A 7,200-nucleotide genomic window follows, 5' to 3' on the forward strand; every position below is an offset into this window, starting at 1 on the left:
TAAGTCTATCATCATATCATCTCATGATCTTATTTTTAAAAATATTTTGATAATTTTATTTCAATATAACCATCTTCTCTTGTAATCCTATATGTTTTATTTTATGAATTTTAAAACATTGTTCTGAGAAGTGGTTCATAGGCTTCACCACAATGCCACATGGGTCCATGAAAGCAAAAATGGCTTCAAACCCCTAATCTATGTGATTTTTAAAGTCTCTGCTAACTCTAACATTGGTTCTATGATCCTTAAGAGTTTTGCTCCCCTACATGAACCTCACAATAAAGAAGTCATTTGCCTAGCTCTTTACTGAAAAGGCTAAGGATAAATATCAAGCTAATGAGTTTTTCTTTATCAGTTAGTCCATTCATACAGCAGAAAAGAACCATGCAATGAAGAATGAAAATGAAAATCCTGACTAGAATGTAACTGACATACATAGCCCAAAACCTGGAACTAGTGACAAATCCCTACTATAACACAAAAATAGTTTAGAATAGTATGAGGAGTATAGAAAGCTATATGCCCAAATAGCCCAACTATTACTACCTAGCAATAATAATAACCTGGTATTTATATAGTGCTTTCAGGTTTGTGTGAAAAGCTTGGAAGTAGGTGATATTGTTATCCCTACTTTACAGCTGAAAATATGGTAGCCGAGGCTGTTACCACATTTCACCACATAATCATCACAAATTTTGTGCCAAATTTTTTTTTTGCAAAAATGTGGGATATGGCCATTATGTGAAGCTTAAAAAATAAGTTGTGCTGGTATTACTTAGAAATCATTTATTACTAAACTGTATCACTGGTAGATGAACTATATAGTTTAACTAGCGGGGGCAGGTGTAAGTCTCACTATATCATGTGACTTATTCATGGCAGCTACACCTGCACTTACCACCCCCACATCCCCACCCTCCTACCTCCATCCCAACCCTGCTGTTCCCCTTGTGCCTATGACTCTTCATTGGGTTGAGTAACAATATTTTTAGTACTGCAACACTCTAAACAAACCATGCAAGTCAACTTTTTGAAATATACTGACAATGAGCATATATTGAGAATTCTAGGCTTGTGGCTTGCAATGCATGAGACATAAATGTATATCCAAGTGCCACTGGTGAATATATTGCTACTTTGTTTACCTTTTAAGCAGTGTGAAGAACAGAACTATACCATGGGACAATTATGTCATGAAAGGTTATACACCAAGTTTTGGACTAAAAACAAAACAAAACACACAAACCAGAACAGTGCAACAATTATGCAGTGGTGATGATTATGTGGTGAAATACAGTATCTGCAAGGGTCCTATATCTAGTTAAGTTCCTGAGGCTGGATTTGAACTCAATTCTTCCAGAATCCAGGTCCAATGCTATTCACTACAATACCAAATTGCCTATAGTATACTAATACAAACACCACAAAAGGAAGAAAAGGGGGAAGAAGCCACTTGTTGTCTTTGACCCATGCTGGCCCTATTCAGTACTGCCTCCAAAGGGGGAAAAACTGATTGAAAGAATACTTACAATATTTGATTAGCTCCTAATCAAGGATCATATTAGTAAGGTAAATCCATTCTTTCTATCCAACTAATTTACTCAAATGAAATGCAGTATATATGGTGAAAAGTACAGTGGATTTGAAGGCAGAAGAGTTTATTTTTAGTCTATACTTTGTTACTTGTACTCTGTGTAATCTTGGGTACATGTCATTTAACCTCTCTGTACCTTAGTATCTTCATCTATAACATAAGGGGGTTGAATGAAATTCTCTCTAAGGTCCCTACCAATTCTAAATCCTGTGATTCAAGGACTCATTTTCTTCAGCTCTGATTCTGTACATTCCAGAGTCCATTGGGCTCTCCTACCTGTATGAGGTAGAGGCAGATAATTTGTGAAATCTTGAATAAAGGAAAAGGAAAATGGGTGCTTGTTTGGCAACACATATTATAAAATTGGAATAATGCAGAAAAATTAGCACTTGTGCAAAGATGACATGCAAATACATAAAGTGTTCCATATTTTTCAGTTAAAAATGTTGTTTAAAAGAAATAAGAAGTGAAACAAAAAAGACTCACATGGAGTTAAAAATGAGGGACTAGAGCAGAATTTAAAAAGATTCTGATAAACTAAAAAAAAGCAGAAGTAACGATTATAATCTCACGCAAAATAACAGCAAAAATAGTGATGATTAAAAGAGATAAATAGAAACTACTTTATGCTTAATGGCATGATAGACAATGAAATAATATTAATAATATGCATGCATGAGTTGCATAATATCTAAGTACTTTATGAAAAGTTAATAAAGTTACAGGTTAAAGTGGGCAGCAAAACCATAATAGTGAGAGACCCTTTCAGACCTAAACAAATGTATTATCTAAAAAAAAAGAAAAGAAAAGAAAAAGAAAAATGAGAAATAACTTAAAGCTCTGAATAGAACTTTAGAAAAATTAGATATGATAAATGTCCAGCAGATACTAAATGGAAATAGCAAGGAATATACATATCTAAGTTACTTGTGACCCTTTTACAAAACTTAATTATGTTTTATGACCAAAAAAAGCCTCATAAACACAGATTAACAAAATATAATGCACATCTTTTAATGACCACAGTGCAATAAAAATTAAAATTTATAAAAGACCTTTGAAGAAAGTATTCAAACTTAAATGGAGACTAAATAACAACCTTATGAAATTGGTGAATCAAAGAACATACCAGAGAAACAATGAATAATTTAATCAAAGGAAGAAACAAAAATGAGACAAAAAAGACTGAGGGGAAATTTTATATTTTTAAACACTTTCATCAACAAAAGAGAAAAAGGACAGTCTAATAAATTCAATACACAACCAAATATATTAGAGAAGAAAAAAAAGTAAAAAAACAAAGCTACTAAACACAAAATAAAAATATTTAGAAATCAAAGAAGAGATCAATAAAATTCAAAGTCAAAAATAACTCACATTGACCTAAGTGCAACAGAGAGCTAATATTTTATGGGGAAAACTCATAAAATAGATTAACTGTTACATAATGTTACTTTAAAAAATACAATCTTATAAATACATCAGTGTTATCAATAATATCATCAAAAGGAGGAATTCACAATAAATAAAGATTTAAAAGGAAATTATTAGAAACTAGCTTGCCCAATTATGCTAATGTAATTGATGATAATTAAAATGGTTGTGTATTTACAAAAATATGAAATATTCAGATTAATGGAGCAAAAATAGGGAATTTTAATAACCCAATCACTGAATTTTCCTCATTAACAACTCAGAAACAAATGAATTTGCAATTGAATTATATCAAATATTCCATTCCAATATTATATAAGTTGTTTTCAGAAATGAGAAGACAGAGACTTCTGGAGGTGGACACAAGATGTCAGAGTACAGAAAGCACTCAGCTGAGCTTTTCCAACATTTCCTTCCAAACACCTTTAAAAAAAATTCCTCACATCAAATTTTGAAGTGTAAAAGCCAACAAAAGTTCAGAGCAAAACATTCTTCCAGCCCAAGACAACTTAGGAAGTCAGAAAGATAGATCTTTGACAACAAGAGAATGCTGGCTTAGAGTCCATGTGGATGAAACACCAGTGGGGGACTAGGTGGTGAAGACAAAAGTAGCTTCAGCTTCAGAAGTTCTCAAGACAGTGACAGTGAGGGGACATGGTATCTCACCAGAAAGAGATTACAGAGGATGCCTGTGATATCACTGGATGCAGGACTCGACACCATTTGGCAACTTTATTGCTTATACCCATTTCGGGGTCATAGTTCAAGGGCAAAGAAGAGCACTTTCAGTCAAAAGGGAGTGGAAGTGCTGAGAGAAAATATCACTTCTGGCCCCAAAGGATCAGGGACCCTGAGGATCAGTATTATTTCTTGTCCTACAGGAATAGGTTCCCTGAGGAGCAGTATTGATTGAAATCCCAAGACATCAGGAGCCCTTCCTGAATAAGGACCAGAGTGCAGACCAAGTGAGCAGTGATCACAACTCTTCCCAGATTATACCACCTTGAAATCACCAAAAACTACTAAACCTCCATAATTATCTCTGAAAATAACAGTGCAAAAAAAAAAGCCTGAAACTTTATACCACACACACATGCATACACACACACACATACACACAGAAAGAGAGAGAGAGAGAGAGAGAGAGAGAGAGAGAGAGAGAGAGAGAGAATGGCCCAAATTAACATAAAGTTCAAAATCAAAAACTAAGGTGAAAAACTGACCAAAAAAAAAAAAAACAAACAAAAACCCAACCACAGAAAGCTACTATGGTGATAGGGAAGATAAAGACATAAACTCAGAGGAAAACAAAAAAGTTCAAATAGCAATAAGCAAAGCCTCAAAGAAAAATGTGAATTGGGCACAAACCCAACAAGAATTCCTGGAAAAAGCTTTTAACAAAAACTTCTGAAAATCATATAAGAGTGATAGAGGAAAATTAGGTAAAGAAATGAAAGGAAGGGAAAAATTATGAAAAGACATTGTTTTTGTTTATCCTTCATTTTCAAAGAGGATCAATTATTACAAGATGATGTCTTAACTTGCAAATGAATTAGATTTAGGTGAAGCAGAGTCACACAAAGTCATCAACATCACTTCTCTTCCAGAGTCATTGAAGTCCAATAGTAAGGCAAAGGTCAAGATGACTGATGATGGCCCAGGATGTAGTGGATGATTTTGGTGGCTTCAATGTTTGACCAAGCTCTAAGTGTTCGACAGTGCAGCTGCCTTCAAAACCTTTGGAACAAATTGTTCCCATCAGTTCATTCTTCTGGGGGAAATCTTCATATGCTTGGGGTAAACATCCCTCTAAGTCATGAGCAGGTTTGAGGTCTGTAGATTACTCTTAGCCTGGTTGAGCCTAGTATGCTGAGATGGTTTACCAGGGTGTAGCCACTGCACGTGCTACAGCTTCTTAGAGCCACAGGTGAGGGCTGGGTGAGAAGTGTTAACAGTTTGGTTTAAAAAAAATAGCGCAAAAATACTAAAGAAAATATGACCTTAAAAAACAGAATTGGCTAAATGGAAAAAGAGGTACAAAAATTCACTGATGAAAACAGTTACTTTAAAAAAAAACAGAATTGGTCAAATGGGAAAAGAGGTACAAGAGCTTACTGAAGAAAACCATTCCCCCAAAATTAGACTTGAGCACATGGAAGTTAACATCTTGGTGAGACATCAAGAAACAATAAAACAAAGTCAAAAGAATGGGAAAAAAATAACAGAAAATTTGAAATATCTAATTAAAAATCAGTTGATGATTTTTAACTGACCTGGAAAATAGATTGAGGAGAGATAATTTAAGAATTATTGGATGACCTGAAAGTCACAATCAAAGAAAGAGCCTAGACATCATATTTCAAGAAATTATTAAGTAAAACTGCCTCAATATCCTAGAACCAGAGGACAAAATAGAAATTGAAAGAACCCACCAATCAGCATCTGAAAGAGATCCCCAAATGAAAACTCCCTGGAATAATATATCCAAATTCCAGAGCTCCTAGATCAAAGAGAAAATACTTGAAGCAGTCAGAAAGAAACCATTCAAATATCATGGAACCACGATCAGAATCATGCAAGATTTAGCAGTTACCATGCTAAAGGAGAGGAGGGTTTGGAATATAATATTCCAGAAGGCAAAAGAGCTGGAATTACAACCAAGAATACCCTACCCAGCAAAACTGAGTATACAGCTTTAAGGGGGGAAATGGATATTTAATGAAATAAAGGACTTTAAAGCATTCTTGATTAAAAGACCAGAACTAAATAAAAAATTTGACTTTCAAATAAAAGATCCAAAAAAAACATTAAAAGGTAAATGGGAAAGAAAAATCCTAAGGGACTCAATAATGGTTAACTATTTACTTTTCTAGATGCGAAGATGATACCTGTCAGTTCTAAGAATTTTATCATTAATAGGGCAAATAGAAAGATTCTACATAGAAATAGGGTGAGAGAGTGAATTGATTATGTTGGAATGGTGTTAAAAATGCATACTTGAGAAAGAGAAATGTCTTGAGAGATGGCGGAAGGGATAGAAAGTATGGGGTAAATTATCTCACATAAATTATCTAAAGGAAGAGATTTTATAATGCAAGAGAAAATGGGGGGCAGAGCAAGCAGTGCATGAACCTCACTCACATCTAAATTGGTTCAAAGAGGAAAAATATATCTGTGTTCTCAATTAGAAAATAAAAATCTCAACAGAAATCTGTCTTAACAAACAGGGAGGCAGAAGGGGAAGGAAATAATAGAAGGAGGAGGGGTGACAAAAAAGGAAGGCAGGTAAAAGAAGGCAGTGGACAGAAGAAAGATAATTTTAGAGGAGGAAGAAGATAAAAAGAGAGTAAGAAAAATAGCAAAAAATAGGATGTATGGGGAATGCACCAATTAGTAATCATGAATGTGAATGAGATGAAATCACCCATCAAATAGAAGTGGATAACAGAATGGATTAGAAGCCATAATCCAACAATTTGTTGTTTAAAAGAAACACACTTGAACCAGAGACATACAAAGAATTGAAAGAAGGGGCTCAAGCAGAACCTATTATGCTTCATGTGAAGTATTAAAAAAAAAAAAAAGGCAGGAGTATCAGTCATGATCTCAGACAAAGCAAAAGCAAAGATAGACCTAATTAAAAGAGATAAGTAGGCAGACTACGTCTTGCTAAAATGCACCATAAATAAAGTAACATCAGTACTAAACATCAATGTACCTGATGGCATAAGATTAAATTCTTAAAGGAGAAGTAAAATGAATTATAGAAGGAAATTGATAGTAACACGCTGCTAGTGATGGACCTTAACTTTCCCTTTTCATAGCTGGAGAAATGTAACCATAAGAAAGAAGTTAAGGAGATGAACAGAATCTTAGACAAGTTAGAATGACAGACCTTTGGAGAAAACTGAATGGGAACAGAAGGAAATATACCATTTTTTTTTTCAGCTGTATGTGGCACTTTGACAAAAACTGACCCTGTATTGCAGCATAAAAACCTCACAATGAAATGCTGAAAAGCAGAAATATTAAATGCACCCTTTTCAGATCATAATGCAATAAAAATACATTTAATAGAAGGCTGTAGAAGAATAGATTAAAAGCTAATTGGAAACTATAAATCTAATACTCAGGAATTAGAGAATCAAAGAAAAATTATAGAAACAATT

At 34.0% G+C, this 7,200-nt stretch overlaps 1 pseudogene; it reads left to right on the plus strand.

The window, feature by feature from the left end:
• The first annotated feature begins 1,931 nt into the window (after positions 1 to 1,931).
• On the plus strand, positions 1,932 to 2,031 carry LOC138150347 (U6 spliceosomal RNA; annotated as a pseudogene).
• Positions 2,032 to 7,200: the final 5,169 nt, after the last annotated feature.

Source organism: Petaurus breviceps, unplaced genomic scaffold (genome assembly GCF_028583685.1).
Source record: "Petaurus breviceps papuanus isolate PSGF00001 unplaced genomic scaffold, PetGlider_PUasm1.0 90865, whole genome shotgun sequence".
In the NCBI taxonomy this organism is placed as follows: domain Eukaryota; kingdom Metazoa; phylum Chordata; class Mammalia; order Diprotodontia; family Petauridae; genus Petaurus; species Petaurus breviceps.